Here is a 21,940-nt window from a genome sequence, read left to right as displayed (position 1 = left end):
AATAAAGCAGCAATATAGCTTTTTGTTCACTTCCAGGGCCTTCCAAATGATGGCCCAGAGAGCAAAGCAATGGTCTATAGTCAAGTGCTCCTCCTGAAATCCACCTTGCTCGATCAGTACAATCTTATGCTCAGGTGCCCAGTCATCCAACCGTGACAGTAGGATTTTTTAGAACACTTCACCAAGGTGTCCAAAAGGCCAATGGGTCTATTGCATGTATTATTACTCAGGACACTCAATATTGAGCAGAATGAACACAAACCCACAGCCCTACCATTAAGTACTTAGTGCTCTTCTACACATGAGAAATGCTCTCTCAGAGTTTTGTTTAATCCATTAGAAACATACATATATTTACTCGCATAAACACAAACAAACATGCTCTTCTTTCAAGGTACAGTCTTTCAGAAATTGTAAATTGCAGAAACAAGACGGGCTGTCAAATTGCTTCAAATACCAACCTTTGTGCGGCGATAATGAATGTCCTGAGTAATAATACATGCAATGTACAGTACAGAGAAACCTTAAATGAAGCTATTGCTATAATTTACTTTGATGTTCCCAATAACAATTAATAAGTTATTGTAGGATGATGAATTTAGTCCGCTAGAGACCCATTTTGTTTCCTTTTTTAAGAGATAGCCTAGGCTCTAGAGGGTTATATAGGCTGACCCCTTTATTTGTAACAGATATCCTCAGCAATCATACATGTGATGGTCCCCCTGGCGAGCTGCAATATTCATTTACGTTCGGCCAGACTTCTCATTGGTCTCCTGATTGTATAACCCTCAACATATCATCCCACTTGGTATGGTAGTAGGCGGCCTTTTTCTTTTTAATCAGTTGCCTGTATTGACTCTGTAGCATGTCAAGCTCCTGTTTGGAATCAACCCGTGATAGGGAGAATTGAACCAACCCTTCCCATTAATATGGCAGTTTAACTGTGCTGTGACCCACCCCCCCGCCAGACCCATTTTAAAGATTTACATGTATGCAGGCCATCATATTAACCAAGATCTTATTAAATCACAAGATTCTGTTCTCTTGGCTCACCGGAAATACATCAATATTTCCATTAATTGATTTGCTGCTAAAAGCTGAAGATTATTTAGGTCAAGGCGAGTTTAAGCTTCTGTGGGTAAGATACTCCCAGAGGTAGTGCCTTCTCCACTGCCACCAACTCCCAAAAGTATAAAAATGCTAAAGTGGTCCAATGATCTCTTCCCCCATATTCTGCCACTTTAAAGAGACCAAACTGCCAGGCAGGGATGAACATATAGGGGGTTATTCTAACTTTGGAGGAGGTGTTAATCCGTCCCAAAAGTGACGGAAAAGTGACGGATTTACCACCAGCCGTATTACGAGTCCATTATATCCTATGGAACTCGTAATACGGCTGGTGGTATATCCGTCACTTTACCGTCACTTTTGGGACGGATTAACACTCCTCCAAAGTTAGAATAACCCCCATAGTATACTGAGCCCTCCAAATGACCCTGCTGAAACATTTCTGCTGCTGGGATGTCAATTTGAAAATGACCATTCAGGCAAACCAGCCATTGGCTCAATGCCTTAGCCCCTCGCTTTAGTGACCTGGGTGGAAAAGAGGCTGGAGGAAAATTATAACAGTCCAGTACGTCTTCCATCTGAATGTCCGGATAGCCGGGGTATAACCGAGCATTAAAATCCCGAGCCATTATTATAATTGCTTCCAGAAATGTTTCCAGTAATTCCTGCAAACATTGATCAGAGGACTTCAGCTAGTCATTCATTCTGTGGTACACTTCTCTCTGGATATATATACATTTATCAGCATAAAACACCTACAAGCATTATTGTTCAAACAAAGCAAGACCGCAGAGAGCTGCGTACCACTCGACAAATGAATTACCTCCAATGTTTTTTTTATTACCTTGGTAGATATTAGGTTTAATACCCCTGCAGAGGCTCTACCATTCCCTCCTTTAGGACCTTTACTGTTCATTACCACAAAGCCTTCCACTGTTTATCCTCTCTCAACAAAGACTCCTGGAGGAATATTTTATTTTTTACAGGTCACCGCTCCTCCTAAGATGTTCAAACCTGTGAATGTTCCATCTCAAGATTCTCAAATGCAGAGGAGATTCCTCCCTCTATAGCCACCTTGGCCAGTCCTCCTATCGCTGCGTATTCGGGGAGCTGCATCAGTGGGGCAAATCTATTTTCTTGCTCCCATTCTAGGACCTCCCGGTGTTCTACTGATCTGTATTTGCGAATGCCACCCTCAGATTCCTGGAGGCATGTCTGTCTTGCCTTACCCTCCTGTCAGTTGGCTACACCTTATCCTGGGTATTATATATAATCTGCTTCCACTGACGGGAACAAGCCCGCCATGGAGGTTTAGAAAAGAGGAAGGTTTAGACCAGTCGGATGCCTTGGGCTTCTCACTAATAGAACATCTGTCTCCTGTGATAGCCTTGGCTAGTTCAACTTCTACTTTTGCTGCCAAAAGGGCGATGCGTGGAGATTAAAAAAACACTTATGATAGTTCCCTACCTTGCTCCCTGACATGGAACCCCACAGAGGCTAGATCACCAGAGGATATCCCAGAGAGCAAGGGCTTTTGCTGAAATATTTAAAGAATTTTAGAGCGATTTAGGGAGTGTAATTTTTTAGATAATTTTTCGCCAACGTATTACATCTGACAGCAGGATATGGGAGCCAGGCTCAAACTTAGGGAATTTTTCTGACAAAGCAGCGGTTACTTTACTGTTCTTTTTGGCTACTGGCACAATTGGTTCCTCCTCCCTAACAGGCAGTGGGGTTGCTTTATGTGCAGTAGCATGAGCTTTTGTTGGCTGGGTACGTCTAGCTGGCTGACTTCTAACATGTTTTTGGAACATCCTGAGAGGGAAGATGTGAAGCTGCTGTAGTACCACTAGGTAAAGAGTGTGTTCTGCATGTCGGTTTTGGCATGGAACCCTTCAGTGACCCAGTATGATCCCGGGAAGCCACAGTAAGATCTGACCTGAAGGCCTCGGGCCCATCAACCACCAAAGGCATTGCCGATATATTAAGGCATGGTGAGAATGAGAGTTAATGGCCCGTGTCCAGGGTGGTCGGTAGGGAGTTGTCCAGGATATTCAATGGTTTGTCATAATTGTCTGCAGGCCCTACCCCCTCTCTTTCAGACTTGATGTTAAGCAATAGCTAATATTGAAGTTTTTGGAAACAAAGGGCCCCATGTACGAAAGTTTGACATAGCGAGTTCCTAATTGCGATTTCCTGTAAATCACAATTAGGAAATCACTTTTTCAAATGTATGAAACTCTTTTGAGTTTCATTTGGGATTCCCAGTGGGTCGCAAATAGACCTGTCTTATGAATATTAATAAGGAAGGTCTCGCTTTGCGACCCTTTGGGAATCGCAAAAATCACAGGGATGGTGGCCTGCTGGGGTCAGAAAACCATCATGTCTGTGATTGCTTCTCCTTTATTGCTAAAAGTTTTCTTTTCATTTCTTAAGAGCAAGTAGTGGTATGTGGGACCCCTGCCTGTTCTTAAAAAAATGCTTTTATAAACATTTACAAAGGGGAAGAGGTCCCTTAGGGCCCCAATTTCATATGAGAATGGGTTACCATCAGTTTGAAATTGGTGGTTAAATACAAATGTTTTGCAACCGCATTTCGGTCACAAAACATTTGCACATACCACTGCGGTTCAGTATTAGGAAAGGATGCCCTCAACAAGCCCATTTCTAATACAGCAGTGCAAACCCAACTTGCGATTTGGTAACAGGTTACTGAATTGCCATTTGGGTTTGGTACATGTCAAAATGCTTTTTTGCGTTCACAAACAAGACTATTCTGTAAATCAACCTCTTTGAGACTTTAAAAAGACTTCTTATATGTGGCCAAAGTTCCTTATGGAGGTAGCTAAAGGTGAGCAGGGTTTTTATTCCTTAAATTAAATTCAGATGGACTCTTGGATATATAAGAAAGACAGTGAGTCAGATCATTAGTTTGTTTTCTCTCTGCCTTCCTCCTTTTACAGGGCCTCTCCTATTTTCTTTTCCCTTTACTGTTGCAGGCAGAATCCTCTTGTGGTGAAGTACCGGAGGAGAAGCATGTGTCATACGATCCACAATAATTCCAGGAATATGAAATAAGCCACTGGAGTTTATTAAAATAGGAAAGCAACTGAATAAATCACTTACCTTCTCCTTTATGGCTTCACTGGATATCCAGTGCCACCTCTACCACCTCGCCACACCTCTCCTATGCTGCCAGGTACTTTCAAAGGTGTATTTTAAGGTATTTGAGACAAGAGGAAAGACGATAAGGCTGTTGCCTTCCAAACAGGGCCCCAACTGTGATGAGCTGGAGTAGTGATGAACTGGGGCTGAGGCTGGGGTCTGCCAAGGCTTTGGAGAGCTAGAGTCAGGCCCTCATTACGACCCTGGTGGTCGGTGATAAATGGTGGTAATACCGCCAACAGGCCGGCGGTAACTACTGCCAAATTATGATCATGGTGGAAAGATCTCCAAAAGACAGGCAATGTACCACACTGACCGCGAGGGCGGAAACAACAGCCACCCTGGCGGTAGCCGCCTACAGCCAGGCGGAAGTCAATGTTCCACCCACCATATTATGACCCTGCAAACCTCCACCCTTTCCGGGGCGGTAACAACGACATCAAAAGCCTGGCGGAAACACTGCACAAAAGTGAAAGGACTCACCATTGGAGACGCAGGGAAGAACCACGCCGGCATGGAACCAGAACTGCATGTTTTTCGGATTATATTCTATGTTCTGCTCCACCACAAACACCAATGCCGGTGAAGATGACGACGGTGAGTACTGCCACCTAGCAGACGAGGGGGGGGAGGAAAACAACAGTGACACACACACACGCAACACACACACCCCATACACACAACCACCTGCCCAAGAAAACAAGTTACCCCCCTAAATCGACTGAAAAATGCAAGGACAAAACGATTTCGCCAAAGTGTTTGTAATAAGATCAACACAATAGACATAATAAGTTAGGCAATATAACAGATATATACAAATTTACAGAAAAAGGGGCACAGCCCAGTCCTCAATTTGCGTGGGCCACATGGCCACAGGCCAAAGTCCAAGGCCCCACTTGTCACCTGCTTCAACACGGAGAGAACACTGGAGGGGCACAGTTGGTAAATAGGCAGGCACCTCAGAGGGGTGGGGGGGGCACTTCAGCCGGGAGATGAAACAAGACCACTGGTTCAGAAGGGGGCAACCTGCCCTGTGCTAGATTCTGGGGAGTGATGGGCCACAGTCTGTCAAATGGGTGTCTTGCCCACTGGTTCTAGAGGGGGCAACATGCCCTGTGCTTGATCCTGGGGAGTGATGGGCCAAAGTCTGTCGCAGGTGTCTTGCCCACTGGTTCTGGAGGGGGCAACATGCCCTGTGCTTGATCCTGGGGAGTGATGGGCCACAGTCTCTCGAATGCGTGTCTTGCCCACTGGTTCTAGAGGGGGCAACATGCACTGTGCTTGATCCTGGGGAGTGATGGGCCACAGGCTGTCCAGTGGGTGTCTTGCCCACTGGTTCTGGAGGGGGCAGCCCGCACAGCAACCCATGGAGGCAGGATTACATTGCGTGCGCCGGCGATGATGGCTGCACAGTGGTGGTGCTGCTGGTGGGGGGAGGCTCCTGCACATCCCCAAAACCCTCGGACGGATGCACAGTGGTGGTGCTGCTGGTGAGGGGAGGCTCCTGCTCATCCCCTGCACCCTCAGACGGATACACAACCATGGTTGATGGTGGGGGCTCCGTCACAGCTGCTGGTCCAGGCTCCTTGCTCTTCCTGCCTGATGGTGCAGGCTCCTTGGCCTTCCTGCCTGCCTGCTGGTGTAGGGTCCTTGGCCTTTTGTGAGGCAGGTGCAGGCTCCTTGCCCTTCTTGCCTGCTGGGGCAGGCTCCTTCCCCTTCAATACATGTGGCCTGGATCCCTTTCCACCACAAGTGGGTGCGGTTAGGACTGGGCCCGTGGACTGTGTGGCTGAGGTGCTTGGCTGGATTTGTGATACCCTGGCCATACGTACAGGACTGGGAGGGTGAGGGGGTAGGGAAGAGATCAATGGTGGATAGGAACAGTTTTTTAGGGACATTTGGGCGGGAAGAGGGAGAAAGAATGGGAGTGGAAGATGAGGAAATGGTTGTTGGAGGTGTCTGTCCGCTGGATTTGGGTGCAGGTGCATGGGCTGAATGCTGTTGTGAGGTGGATGGCTGTTGGGTGTCTGAATGCCTGCGTTTATGTACTTTGGGGGGCAAACACAGTGGGAGAGGACACAGAGGACGTGTTCATGCATGTTGTGGAGGTGTCTGCCTGTGAGGTGTGTGTCCTGCTTGGTGTGGTGATGATGCTGGTAGTGGATGATGATGTAGTGCATGCACGTGAGTGTGGACCTAACTAGGTGGGAGGAGGAGAAGCAGGAAGAGGGGGAGACAGTGGAAATAGTGGATGTTGTGTCTGCAACTGGATGGTGTTTGTGTGAGTGCCCGTGGGATGAAGTGTGGTGCTTGTGTTTGGCTGTGACACTCTTGGGTGTAGTCTTGTGTGCATGCTCGTCTGTACCTGGGATAGGTTGGGGTTGAGGAGTCTGAATCGATCTCTGTTGAGCTGCCAATCCAGTGTGAATGCCCTCAGGAATGCATTAGATTGTTGTATCTGGGCTGCCAGCCCCTGGATGGCATTCACAATGGTTGACTGCCCTACAGATATGGATCTCCGGAGGTCAATAGCCTCCACACTCAGGGCAGCAAGGCTAACTGGGGCAGGGCCTGAGGTGCCTGGGGCGAAGGAGATGCCCACCCTCCTGGCTGAGCGGGCATGGGAAACTCGATGAGGGGCTGCTGGGAGGGTGGTGCTGGTACCAGGGGGCACCCACTGACACACATCCACCACCGGGATACCACCCTACCATGTGTAAGTTGTAATGATGGGCACTGTACTCACCCCCTTGTGGCTGCTGTGATGCCCTCAAGCGCCCATCCAGCTCTGGATAGGCTGACACCAGTATGTGGGCCATAAGGAGGGTCAGGGGTCGACGGGCACCCCTTCCTCGTTGGGAGGCCATCCCCAGCTGGGCCTCAGCCGTCTTCTGTGCCCAGAGTCTCAGGTCCTCCCACTGTTTCCGACAGTGGGTGCTCCCCCTGCCATAGACCCCCAGGGTCCGCACCTCCTTGGCGATGGCATGCAATTTACCCTTCTTTTAATGGGCGCTGACCTGCAGAGGCAATGCACACAGGAAAATACCATTAGACAAACAGTCCTGCCTGTTACACATTTGGCCCACCATACCCGTTCCCATCACCATTGCCACACACAAGGCCCAGCATACAACCTGTATGCCCCCCTTACACAAGGCCTTTACACACACAACTCCATGCATTCATGCCACACGCATCGTGCCCACAGTGTACTCACCTGTTGGTCTTGAGGTGTCTTACAGCAGTCCGTACTGGGGTAGGACCCCATCCATCAGACTCTCCAACTCCTCCGACGTGAAGGCTGGGGCCCTTTCCCCGGTCACACGGGCCATGGTAGGTTCCAGACACAGGTCACAGCAGCACATGCAGTATAGGTCCTCTCCTATGGAACGTCAGGTCGCAGGTGAGGAATCAGTTAGAAAATGGAGGTCACGTCCGCGGCGGTGCATACCGTCACCGCCATCATAGATCACCATTGGCCGCTGTACACCACAGGGCTCAATGTTAACCAATGAGGAGTTGCATGGCGGTTCCCGAATGCCTCCGGCAACGGCACACAACGTCAGCGGAATTACCTCACTTCCACCTGTCCCTCCACACAGGACAGGCGGACGCCATTTCAGGGGGGCAGGCCCTGGAATAATGCTCTGTCACAAGAGATATTAGCACACACTGGACAAATCATAGTGACCCATTACATGTTTACAGGATGCAAACTACTGTTGTAGCTCCATTGTTCAGTTTGTGACCGGCTCCTCATTCTTTTGTCCCTTAGAATCCTACCACTGCAGATGAATAGGAGATGGAGACATACTCCCATGTACAGACCCCTGGTGGACTTGGCCACACTAGAGGACAGGCACATTCTCCTCACCTATAGACATTACAAGGCCACGATCACAGAGCTGTGTGCCCAGTTGGAACCTGACCTGATCTCTGCTATCTGTCACCCCACTGGGATCCCACTCTTGTGCAAGTGCTATCAGTACTCCATTTCCTGGCAACTGGTTTTTTCCAAGTGACAGTGGGCTTGGCACAGCCATTGTTCTCAAACGTGCTGACAAGAGTGTTGTCTGCCCTGATAAAACACATGTGCACCTACATTATTTTCCCCCAGGTTGAGGATTTGGCCACTGTGAAGGCCGAGTTTTATGTAATAGGACATATCCCCAACATTTTTGGGACAATTGATGGAACACATATTGCTTTTGTCCCCCCTCCCCCGGCAGAATGAACAGGTGTTCAGGAATCATAAGAGTTTCCACTTCATGAATGTTCAGATGGTGTGCTTCGCGGACCAGTACATCTCCCACGTCAATGCTAAGTATCCAGGGTCGGCGCATGATGCCTTTGTCCTGAGGAATAGCAGCTTCCCAAATGTGATGGCCCAACTACAGAGGCACAGGGTGTGGCTAATAGGTAAGCCCTGGTTCTCACCCAGTAGATGTTGGTGTATGGGTATGGTGTGGGCCATATAGAATAGTGTGTGGCTAAATGTTGTCCCTCAAAATTTGCAGGTGACTCTGAGTACCCAAACCTATCATGGCTGCTGACCCGTGTTAGAAATGCCAGGACAAGAGCAGAAGAACGTTATAATGAGGCGCATAGGCGAACCAGAAGGATCATTGAAAGGACCTTTGGCCTCCTGAAGGCCAGGTTCCGGTGCTTCCATCTAACATGTGGTTCCCTGTGCTACTCACCCAAGAAGGTCTGCCAGATAGTGGTGGCATGCTGCATGTTGCATAACCTGGCCCTCAGATTACATGTCCCATTCCTACAGGAGGAGGAGGCTGGAGATGCGCATGTGCCAGCAGTAGACCCTGTGGACAGTGAGGATGAGGAGGCAGAGGATGAGGATGAGGACAACAGAACATCTGTGATCCGGCAGTACTTCTAATGACACACAGGGAGGACAGTGTAATTTCACATTTCAATGACTTTGGTTGTAATTTGTGTGGCAATGGCATGCTGATATTTTCCACTTCTATGCCCACTTACTGTTCCCTCCGGCATTTCATTTTGCAGATGTTTGTGACCTGACATATACTCTTGATGTGATCACTACAGCCAGCTACAGGTCATTAATCTATGCTCATTCTCTGTACAGTTGATTTGCAATGTTTGTACCTGTTTCAATGAATACATATTTGATAAACATGACATACTACAAATGTTGTTTTTCAAAGGGTGTTTATTGAAGTGCTAATATATAGAGTATATAGAGAGGCAAGTGCAATGGGATGGGGTGCTGATGGAGGAAAGTCCAGAGTATTGTTCCAGTCTGTTTGTAGCACAGGTGCATTGTCCAAGAGGACATAGGAAGGGGAACAATGGCAGTTCAAGGAGGGTGGACAGGGTGACTGAGTGTGACACAACGGTGACAATCAGGAGAGTCTCATTGCCTGGTGGGGGTCTTGGCAAGTGTCTCTGGTTTCTGTCTGGATCACAGGGAACGTTTGAGGGGTGGTTCACCTTCTGCAGGGGGAGGGGTGCTGGTGGCCTGTGAGTCCTGTGGCAGGGCTCTATGGCCACTGGCAGCAACGGAGGTGGAAGGCTGTTCAGATGTCTGGCTAGTGGCAGGGGCCCGCTGGTGTGAGACTGCCTCCCTCATAATGTTGGCCACGTCTGCCAGCACCCCTGCTATGGAGATCAGGGTGTTGTTGATGGCCTGCAAGTCCTCCCTGATCCCCTGGTACTGTCCCTCCTGCAGCCACCTGTTCTCCTGCACATTGTCCAGGATCTGGCCCATCATGTCCTGGGAATATTGATAGGCTCCCAGGATGCTCTTGGGGAGTGCCTTCTGGAGTGTTGGTTCTCTGGGCCTGTCATTCCCCTGGCACACAGCGGCCTCCCAGTGTCCCTGGTGGCCTGTGCCTCTGTCCCCTGAACCGTGTGCCCACTGCCACTGACCCCAGGTCCCTGATTGTCTTGGGGGTGAGGTGTGTCCTGCAGTCCCTGTAGAGGTGGACACACTGCTGATTGACGTGTCCTGATGACAGAAGGAAGTATGGGTACGCTGGGTGGGTACTGTGGTGGTGTTTCCTGATTGGGGAGGCTCTGTGGTGGTGTGTGACTGGGCTTGGGGAACCGGCTGTCCGCTGGTCCCTGATGGGCCAGGTAGGTCATCCAGATTCTGAAGACAAGAGTTGCTGTCATCACTGTGGGCCTCTTCAGTTGGGGGGCTGGATAGTGCTGGCACCTCCTCTCCGGTGACATTGGCTGGGGTACCTGTGGGATGTGAATGATGTGTTATGGTTAATGTGTATGACATATTGTACATCCGTGGCTTCCCCTCTATGTTTGGATTTGCCCTGCCAGCTTTCACTTGTGTATGTTAGTGTACGGTGGGATAGTTAATTCTCTATGGCGTGATGGGGGTGAGGGTATGTGATAGCATGCAGGTAGAGGGGTGATAATAGTATGGAGTTGACTTACCAGAGTCCAGTCCACCTCCGACTCTGAACAAGCCCTCAGGATGCAGTATTGCCAAAACTTGCTCCTCCCATGATGTGAGTTGTGGGGGAGGAGGTACTCTGGTCCTCTGGATAGTGAGCTGGTGTCTTGCTGCTATGGAACGTACCTTGCCCATAGGTCATTCCACCTCTTCCTGATGTCATCCCTAGTTTTTAGGTGCTGTCGCACAGCGTTGACCCTGTCCACGATTCTCCGCCACAGCTCCATCTTCCTGGCTATTGATATCTGCTGCACCTGTGCTCCAAATAGCTGTGGCTCTACCCTGACTATTTCCTCCACCATGACCCTTAGCTCCTCCTCTGTGAAACGGGGGTGTCTTTGTGGTGCCATGGTCGTTGTGTGATGTGTGCTGGTGAGGGTGTGATCGGTAATGTGTTGGGGTGTGTGATGTGGAGTGTGTGAGTGGTGTATAGGTGTGAATAGTGTGTGGCTCTAGTTGTCTTGGTGTCAATCTCCTGCCAGTAATTGTATTGTAAAGGGTTGTGGGTAATGTGGGTGGGTGTTTTATAGTGGCGTGAGTGTGGTGTGTGTATGGGTGTCAGATGGGTGTTGTTTGAATTGCCCAATGTGGTGTTGTTTTGTATGTGGGTGTCCATTGTGAGCGCGGCGGTATGTACCGCCAATGGTTTACCACCGTTGAATGTCCGCTGTGGTGATTTGTGGTTCATAATGTGTTGGGCATTATTCTGTTGGCCTAACAGTTTGGGTTTTGATGCCGCCAGTTTATCACTGACCTTTAGGCTGGCAGATTTATGTATGTGGCTGAATACCAACAGATTGGTGTGTGTGTGTCATAATATGGTGAACGGATATCCACCGTGGCAGCAGTAAGTTGGCGGCCATCAGCGTTGGCGGTAAGTGGGAATTACCTCCAATGTCATAATGAGGGCCTCAGTGTGGTGCCTCAGGCACAGGATCTGGAGGTTCACACCCTGGGCCCGCCTAGGTCCTGGGCTCCCAGAAGAGGTAAGAAACAGTGGTGGGGGAAAACTTCCACCGCCAAGTCAAGTAAGTTGCAGGCCCTGTGACCCTCCTGTGCAGACTAACAAATGCACTCCATTCGGACAGATAATTTGTCATTCCTATCTGTACCACCTGCCTTCACCTTCAGTCGTGCGTTTTGGGCATTGATGTCTCTGCGTCTAGGAGTATGTGGCAGCAGCAAAATGCCCAACTGTCCGTGAGCATGCCAGAGGCAGAAGTGGGGGGTGCGGGCGGTCACAAGTGCTGTGAGGAGGCAGTGGAAAGGAGGAGACAAGACTGGCTAACCTATTCATATTGCATCTGGTGTGAAGACGCTCAGGGTTAACCTGGTCTTTAGAGCATCGTGGGATGAGAGAATCATGTTGCAAGTTGCTTTGTATGGGCTTTTTCTTTATAGTGGGTAGACATCATGGTGGTGGCATGTCCACACCTCAGGTTACTACGATGTTTTCAGATTCTCCACACAGTAGAGGGCTACCAGTGGGTCACTCTGGAACATCTAAAAGAAGCCAGTAACTTTGACTCCAGACTTTTTGAAAGAGAGCAACTGTGGATTTTCAGATTGCGCACGCATCTGAAGGGGTTAAATAAGCACATTTCATGGAGCCAGCTAATGAAATAGTAATATCACAATTGCAACTGCATTGGTAATCACCAAATCATTACATTTTGGAGCATAGCACCTCTAACCCATATATTATGGTCAACACGACCATCTCTTGACCACAATATCAATATATTATTCAGCCAAACCGGATCAGATCCTTTCTGTGTTTTTAACCAGGCACAATAGCTTTTTCCAAAGGCAGTCTGTAGAACACCTAAAAGGGCCCTCATGGTCATCATGGAGGGCTGAGGAGAACCTCCATTTTGTTAAGGTTAGCAGTCTAGTGCCGCAACGTATTCTTATGGCAGAGCACATTGCCTGAACAGACGAAAGCCGGCTTTCAGGAGTTTAAGAACGCCGTCCATTTGGAAACCGGTAACACTTGGACACTGAGGAGGTGAAATATAGGTAAAGGAGTGGAAGTGTTGCTTTGACGATGTAAGTGTAACCTTGATTTCTCCTCATCGCGTTGTTGACGCTGGCCATAAGAGGAATTTATTTTATTTTTATTTCAATGCCATTTACATCTTCAGAGTGTGACTATAAGCATACTCCCACCCGGTGGATCTATGTCACCATGGCCAGTAACCTACAAAGTATGTCATGCATGGACTGTGAGTGTTATTCTGTGTGCTTTACGTGTTCTGTGTGAATTTTGCCTTGTATTGTTCACAGACATCCCAAAACTGTCATGGTAATTTAGTAATTTATCAGTACTCATCACTTGAACGTTGAAAACCATGAGTGTTTTATACATTTGGGGTGTTGTTTGCTGAGTTTTGGCGCCACACCTACAAGCATACAAAACATATTTAGGCCCAATATTGCACAGGGGCAGGTTAAGTGTGCCTCTTATGTCTCCACGGGTATTACTCTGATGACACCACATAAGATAGGTGTAGTATCTTCTACCCTTTAGCATGCAAAGTATGTGCTTGTGTATTTGATCCCTGTGCAAGGAGTGGAACCAGGGAGTCACCCTTGGTCCCGATGATAAGCCAAGGGGTAGGCTTTGAAATATGTAGACCAGGAAGCCAGGTTCATTTTCTCCCTTACTTCCACATACCCCCCTTTTTTAACCATACCGCCACTAGGAGATCTATTAAAGTATTGAAACCACTAGGAGGCAGGTATTTTTAACCTCTTCATGACCCCCTCTTTCCTATCTTTCCCGTCACCCGAGTCACATTGACAAAACAATACAAGTGCTCCCGCGTATTTCATATATCATAGCACTCCCGGTTACACAGCGGAATGGGAGGAACCCAATCATGAAGCATGCCACCAAGGTGTAACCTTGGTGGGTGAGGGTTTATTTAAAGGAAGATCTTTCTTTCCTTGGTTTTCCTGTGAGGATTCCCCTCGTGCTGGGTTTTTATGTAACATTACTTAGTTTCTACAGAGGGCAGGCCCGGCATTGTATCCTCCTTCTCCCTCTTTTTGTTTACGATTATAGTCTAACCCAGACAACACCAGGACAAGAGCCTCAAAGGTAAAACATTTGGCAATTTTCTATATTCTCTGGAGCTTTAAGAGGGCAGAGGATATAACTAATACAATTTGAGGTTTCAGGGATAGGTCTGGGTAAATGGTAATACCAAGAATTTTCATTGTTTTCTTGGGGAGGGGAATCTCTTAACTTGGCAGGCCAAAATGACTCGGTCGAATATTCAAAGCTATTTTTTGGTTATAATGAGCTTGGTTTTGTCTGTTTTAATTTCAGCTGATTGCTAGTGATCCACTCCTGGATGAACATCATAGTTGTTTAAAAATGCTCCTTTGACTCAGGGGAGTTGTCCAATTTGAAAAGTAATAGTGTGTCATCCGCATCATTGTAAATTAGGATGAATATAGCGGTTGAAGAGGAGGCATGATAAGGAAGAATCCTGAAGGAGGTACTACGCAGTCTAGATGAACCTGCAAAGGTATAAACAGAGTTAGATGGACTACCTGAGTATGATTTCCTAAAGAGGAAGCAATCCAATCAAGTGCTGGACCCCTCAATGCAGCAGCCCGACACAGTCAACCAAGAGATTGTGGTCCACCGTGTCAAAGGCTGCTGATAAATCCAGTGGCACCAGCGCATGAGTGTTGCCATGGTCAATTTCTCCTTGTATATTATCCAATGCTGAAAGAATGACTGTCTCAGTCAAGTTGACTAGGCAAAAGCCAGCCTGACAGGGGTAAAAAAAATGGGGTTCCTCTAAGAAGGACAGAGGTTATGAGCCAGGTGCACTTCAAGTATTTTAGCACGGTAGGGCAGAGAGAGATAGGGGGATAGTTTTTTTAATTAGGGGGTCTTTACCTTGTTTTTTCTGGAGTGGAACAACTATTGCTGTTTTAAAAGCACTGGGTACTTTCCTTGATTTAAGGGATTGACATTACTGGGTCTGGAATCACAGAGAAGGCCATTTTGGAATATTAGGAGGGCAGGGGTAATTTGGGGGACTGGACTTTACTTTGTCAATAAGTGAAAGAGGAAGGACTAGAGGGGATATTAGCTTTAATGGTCCGGATTATATCACCAAAATAAATATTTAGTGCATCACAGAGGGCTTGAGAAGGAGTGATAGGTAGTGTCACTTGGTCTGGATTGGAGAACTCAGACAGTATTCCAAAGATCTCTTTCAACTTGTTAGTGGATGAGATCATTCTATTTGTGAAATAGACAGATTTAGCTCTCTGGATGTCTGATTTGTACTGTTTAAGATGGTATAGATAATGCTTCAAGGATGTCCAGTGAGGACTCCTCTGTGAGCCACATTTCTGTTAAAAGTACAATATCTGGGGAATCAAACTCAAGAAGATGGAGGATATTCAATTTGTGTTTCACCATTGAACGGATGTTTAAGTAAACAAATGTGATACAGTCATGAGAACTGTTGATGTCATTCGTCCTTCCAGGGGACTTAAAGCATGGAAATTCTGCAATACCTTCAACCAATTGCATAGAGGGAGAAGAGTTACATATACCAAGTTTGCGTAGCTTCTATAAAACTCTGGGATCCATTTCAAAATCATTTGAATAGAGGTGTTTAATGTCTGTTGAGGAATGATTATAATTTTGGGCATAATGCCTGGTCCCAACCAGGTGCGGACACAGTACCTGAGAAAGACTGACCACCATTTCCATGCACAATCCTGCAGATCCATACCATTTTCTGTTCTATATTCAACTTTTATAAACATTACTACACCTTTTCAATAGGGTATTAGTTGTTTTTTAATGTGGCTTTAGTAGTTGTTACGACTCTGTCGTCCCATTTCTAGGGGGCGCTGTAAGGGGACTGTCAGAAGCCTGGGAATCACCTTAAACACTTATCTAGAGTCCCTTGCTGACTCCTGTTGGTTTCTCCTTTTACCATGGTACACTTGTGTAGGACTACATTTGCTTCTTGGGACTGCAAATCCCATAATGCACAGCCTGGTAGTCAGGAAAGCCCGGATTCTGTTTCCCATTGTTTTTTATGGGAGAAATCCAGTTGCTCCATTTCACCGGATCCTCTCCTCCAGGACTTGCAAGTGTCTGAAACTACACACACCTGAGACCTCTCCTGTGCAGCCCAGCTTGGAACTGCTTATAAGCAGCCATTTCCTCAAGATCCTTGTTGTGCATTGGAGTTCGATTCCTTTGTGTTACAGACCCCTTGTCGGATGGTGTTCCAGTTTTGTTCCTGTGCTGTTCCAGCTTGATCCTGTTTCCTGTTTCTCTGCCCTGTTCCTGATTGTTCCAGCCAGAGTCTGCTCCCTACTTCTTAGCCTTGTACCTGTTTGTTTCTTCCAGAGCCTGCTCCCTGTTTCTCTGCCCTGCTCCTGCCTTGTTTCAGCCTGAACCTGCTCTCTGTTTCCCAGTCCTGTTTACTACTCATTCCAACTCCCTGTATTCCAGTCCTGTCCTTGCCTGTTCCAGCCAGAGCCTGCTCTCAGTTTTCCAGTCCTATCTCTGTTTGTTCCAGCCAGAAGTTTGCACCCTGTTTTCAAATCCTAGTCCTGCCTTTACTTCAGCCTGAGCCTGTTCCCAGTTCTTACCTCTGCCTCTTTGTTTGTTCCCTTCTGTTTCTGTTTCTTCTTGGTTCTTTGTGTCTGGTAAGTGTTCTATCAGTCTTCACCAGTGTATAAGTGTCCTCCTTTGTACTGGGGTTGGCTCCTGGTTTCCAGGAGGCAATTCCAGCCCCCATCCTTGTCTAGTGTTATACGTTGTCTTTCGTGCCTAACAGTGACAGTGTGCTATTGCTGTTTTCTCAGGAATCGCCACTGTGTTTCCAGCTGGACCCACAAGAGCGTGTCCTGTGTATGTAAGTAGTATCCTTGTTTGTGCTCTAGGGTCCAGAGACAGAATCACTTCTGCTGCCTCCTTTCTATGGAGCTGGCAGGGTGACTATCTGTAAGAGCAAACTGCACAGAGGCATTGAGATTCCCTGTCACCGTGGGAGGTTCTGCGCCTTACTCTGTGTACATCCCCAGCGTGTTTGTCCAATAGTAATCCGTTTCCTATTTGTTCACATAAGGGTTGCTCTGCTTTTACTTTCCTGTTTCCTGTGTCTATCCATAGCTGTCCTTTCCGTGTATGCCTTTAGCTGCTCTTCTGCCCCAGTACACTACCTCTTTAGGATATTCGGTGACCTCAAGGGGTGTCCCAACCAGAGTCCTGATCAGACCCGCCCGAAACCGTGACAGTAGTATTCATATAAGACATGACAAGTTTCTGTGTAAGGACTATGCTCTCAATGTTGAGAGGAATTATAATATGTATATACGTTTCTTCTGCTTAAAATTGTTTTAGTAAACTGTTGAAATGTGTTTTATCACTTTAGTGGGTCATTGGGAAATTACAAGAAAAATGTTTTGTTGTGAAAGAAAAGAACACATGTAGAATTGTAGGCTCCACACCACTGTAGTGTGGTCAGTTTTTAGGTATCCTTTGCGCGTTAGCTTCAGGCGTTAGGCCTTTGTGCACTTTGCCCTGGATTCTTTTATTCCTTTGCTCGCAGCATAGAGCCTCTGTGCACTTTGCTCTACATGCTTGTTATTCCGCTTTGTACTGTTATTTTTCAAATAGCCAGTTCTACGGTCTTGTTTTATTTTTTATATCACACTGTTTAGCCTACTTCAGCACTGAAGTTTCCAATAACACATTCTTGTTCACTCTGTGCTTCAGTCAAGGATACAGTCTGGTACATTGCCGATAGACGTGGTAGGAGTTTAGTCTTTGGGATTCTTGCGTAGGGACATTTTGTGATCACACTGACATGTTAGTTATAAAAACACTTCCTTGTCCTAATAGAGGGAAGAGGGAGATTCCGACCAGGGAACCACAACTAGACGCTGACTGCCTTGTTGCAGATGATGAACCAGATCAAAGGTCTTTGCTCAGGTATGAGGGTTGATGTCTTCCCAGGGAATCTGAAATGCAAGTTAGAAGCTTAACATGCTGTGCTCGAAATAGAACTAGCTGAGAGAGAGTAGAAATTGTTAACACCATGATAGCGTTATTCTTATGTTTCAATCTCCTCGTGACTATTTAAATCCTACTATGTTGTATGGTTCTGGTTATTGCGGCTCACGCCTTAATATCTAAAATGCAGTCGTTTTATTAAAACATTATATAAAACTTAAACTGCCTTTGTCATTTGTATATGAGATCATACTGTAAATGAGAGAGCTTGTTTGGATCTGAGTGACCACGACTTCCCTGAGAAGTTCCAAAGATGTCATGCGCTCGGCTGCCCAATCATCTCTTCCCCTTGGGAGAAATGAGGCACTGCTAGATAGCCGGAGCAAAACCGGGTTTAGGGTGACAGAGGTCCTTCCAAGTATGTCAGACTTAGTCCCCCACACCGTGAACGATCCTGCTTCCTAGAAATCCAGTAGTCTCATTTAGGATAATGAGAACCCACGCGACATGGTGCCGCCAACGATTGGTCTGGCTCTGATTTTCAGGTCCGGCTGACTCTCTCGGTCTCATATAAATATTGACTCCTCGGTTCCGTATACGGAGACGTCCGTGGGGCTGAGGATTTCCGCCACCACGAGATAGGTACATCCTATTCCTTAGTGGTCGGTTGTTCAAGCTTGAACTTTGAAAGGAAAACCCCAATATTGGTGTGCCTTCTCTGACCCAGTGCTGTTATTATAATGGCAAATCCTCAAGTAATAAACATTGCGCTTAATATGCGCCAACCGCTCACGGGACATCTGATAGCACATGGACTGACGGTCCAGGGGGGTCCGGTCAAGTTTGTGGTAGACGCCCATGTTGCCTATAGAACAAAGCTTTTTTATTCTTGGGTCGTATTTCCAGCAGTTGATGGGGGTACGAACACTTTTCATGAATACACTATTGCAAATGTCCCTGGACAATACAGGGCATATGCATACTTAGAGATACCTTTATCTTATCAAGAACACCATAATTGGCTTGATGGCGCCCTCCCACACACAGTAGCACAAGTTAGGTTAGGTCCACTGAGTAATGATGGTCCTACCTGGCCTTTATTGGCTACATACACACGGTATCCTGCGGTTGCTAACTTGGCGGTGGCTGACGTTCGTCGTTTATATATAGACTTAGCTACTACATACAGAAGACTGGTTCAATTTGTGATGCAGACTTTGAATACTAATGCAGCGCGTGCTGCTCCGGCACACCCACAGGCAGTGGTTCCAGGTATCAATCCGGCCACTGTACATTCAGTTATGGGTAGAGTACCGGCTAAACGTGAGGAAACTCCATTTTCGCTGGCGCAAAAAATTAATACGCTGGAAGCAGTATTTCCCCATACGGGACCTCAGGATAAACATAGGATACTGACGATGTGTTTGCCGTATGGAATGGTTCCTACTGTGGACCATTGTAATACATGGGGCACGGTGTTTGCCACGCTCTACACTACAGCACACGGTACACCGACATTGGCTAATCTACCGGAAGTGCTCAAACAAATTCAAGAGGAATATGGGGCTGCCCCAGCCTTAGATTTAGGAATGCAGCTGATGGGCAATTTTGCCGCAGTTTCTTCTATTATTTTAAGTAATCTCAAGGGAGAGGCAGTGGCGCTAGCAGTGCGTATGCGTCTTCGAGACGTCCCGCAACTTAATCAGGAGCGGGAACTGCCGAGAATAATAGCAGAAACATATTCGAGTATCGGTCGTGATAGCCTTGGGGCTAGACCGCAGAAACCCCAGTTACAGGGTAAGAATAGTAAAGATACTACTAAACAACAGCAACCTGAGGGTACTAAAAAGCGCTGGGAGAAAAAACAACAGACACCTAAGAAAGATAGGGGACAATCTCCGCAGCCGGAGACACCGTAGAATAGGTATAATCTTAGGAATAGGGATAATTTGAAGACGCCTGATAGATATCAATATACTGATACACGCCAATCTCGTTCCTTTCAGGACTCCTCGGATAAGAGAAATGAGAGAGGTGGGCGATCAGAGCGGAGAACAGAGTACGTGAAACCGAGACAGGAGTCACAACGCTCAACGGAGGTTTCTGTTAAACAAGAAGAGAAACCGATCCAACAAAAACAGCAATTTAAAAAGAAGAAGGTGGCAGCGGTCTCAGTTAGACATGCCACTCAGGAAGAGAGTTCTCTTGAAGAACAAGACATGGGCGTCAGCACTGTTAGACAGCGCGGCAGAGGTCACAATAGTTCGCCGGAGTCTTCTAGAGCATCTGGAGGTGAAAGCAACTGATGATTTCATACAGGTCGAAACAGCAGATATGCGTGTCTCTAATCCAGATAGAGTTTACACAGTAACTTTACAATTAGAAGGGGACGTTGAGCGCACTATAAACGCCATCTTTTGGTACCGAGTGGTCAAATTGTATGACGTTCTGCTGGCTGAACAGGATTGGCCACCTGACTTTGTTCGTGACTGTCCAGTTGGGGAGGAGGTTATTACACCTTCATTCTCACCACTTGTTCCGGGAGAACTAGCAGAGTCCTATAGTAAATCATGGGCCCTAGCACAGGCTCCCGCCCTATATAGAAATAATGTGGGGTGGGATAGAAATTCACCTTATCATGTAATTCCGATAAAGGGCGAACCTCACCCGCAACCGCAGTATCCTATAAAATTTGAGGCAAGGGCATCGGTAAGGAAAATACTTACACAATTGGAGTACCAGGGAGTAATTGAATCCTGTGTCTCGCCGATGAATATCCCTTATTTCCAGTTGCTAAACCGGACCATTCTTATAGGATAGTGGTGGATTACAGACATTTAAATGGACATACACGCACATATGCAATACAAAATTCTCAAAGCGCAGCGCTCATGAATAATATTGTGCGTAAGAAATACAAAACAACATTAGATATCTCAAATGGATTCTTCTGCCAAAATATAGCGCCCGAAAGTAGGGACTATACGAGCTTTAGTGCGTTTGGCTCTCAGAAAAAGTTTTGTCGTCTGCCTCAGGGGTATAAGAATAGCCCAGGACTATTCTCGGCTCGTGTAACAGAAATTCTGCACGAGTTGGACCCTGAAGCGTTATCATATGTTGATGATATATATCTGACGGACGATGAGTTACTGCAACATTTAAGGCGCGTAGCGCGCATTGTTGTGGGATTTGCTGATATTGGCTACAAATGTAATTTTAAGAAATCAAAAATTGCCTTCCTCAGTGTCATTTTCCTGGGACATGAGTTGTCGAATGAGGGCAAGAGCTTAGCGCCACACTTTTTGGAGAAATGTGCTCAGTTGCAACCTCCTAATACGGTTCGGAAACTCCAGTCATTATTGGGGTTTCTGAATTTTGGCAGAACTTACATTCCTGATTATGCTACACGTATAAAACCCTTATACGAGTTGATTTGCCCACATTTTTCGAGTAGATTTTGGACGATTGAGCATACACATATTCTTCGAGATTTGCAATCAGATCTCTTAGCAGTAAAGCATTTACACACACGGGACAATAACACGCATCTGGTCATCAGGGTTATACCTGGTGCCTTTGGATTTACATATGTCACCTTTAATGAGGGTGAGACAATCCCGATAGCATACAAGTCTCACTTGTATTCGGCTGCAGAACAACGTTTTGCACAAACTGAGAAAATTCTCACTGCTGTACAGATGGCTGTTATTAAAGAACGACCTCTTGCCCAGGGCCAGCGCATTATTGTTGTTTCCCCGATTCCGGCTCTAGAGGCTGTTACAAAAGCGAGTGTTCCTAATTCGAAAGCTTTACACCCGCGATGGATACAATGGGCAACGTCTTTAACAGCCACTGATGTAGATTACATATTTGACCCTAAACTGCAGACTCAAGAATTTCTTCAATATGAAATGGAGTACCCAGTTCCCGCTGGCACATTGCCTATTGACCAATTTCAGGTGGTCATGTATACCGATGGCTCTGCGCAACCAGCGGTTGGGACTAAACAACAGTATTCTGCTGCATGTGCGGTGGTGAGCGGCTATATGGAGGGGGAAGGGTTCTGCCCCCGACATACTTATACACAAACCTTGGGAGATTGTACGGCACAGTTGGCTGAGCTGAAAGCTCTATTGTTAGCCTTGGAACACGCGGATCCGGTGATATCTACATTGCTGGTCTGTGACTCCTACTACTGTGTTCAGTCTTTCGTTGAATATTTGCACTACTGGAGGTTGAATGGGTTC

Source organism: Pleurodeles waltl, chromosome 1_1, assembly GCF_031143425.1.
Source record: "Pleurodeles waltl isolate 20211129_DDA chromosome 1_1, aPleWal1.hap1.20221129, whole genome shotgun sequence".
NCBI classification, from domain to species: Eukaryota; Metazoa; Chordata; class Amphibia; order Caudata; family Salamandridae; genus Pleurodeles; species Pleurodeles waltl.
This window is presented reverse-complemented; position numbering follows the sequence as displayed.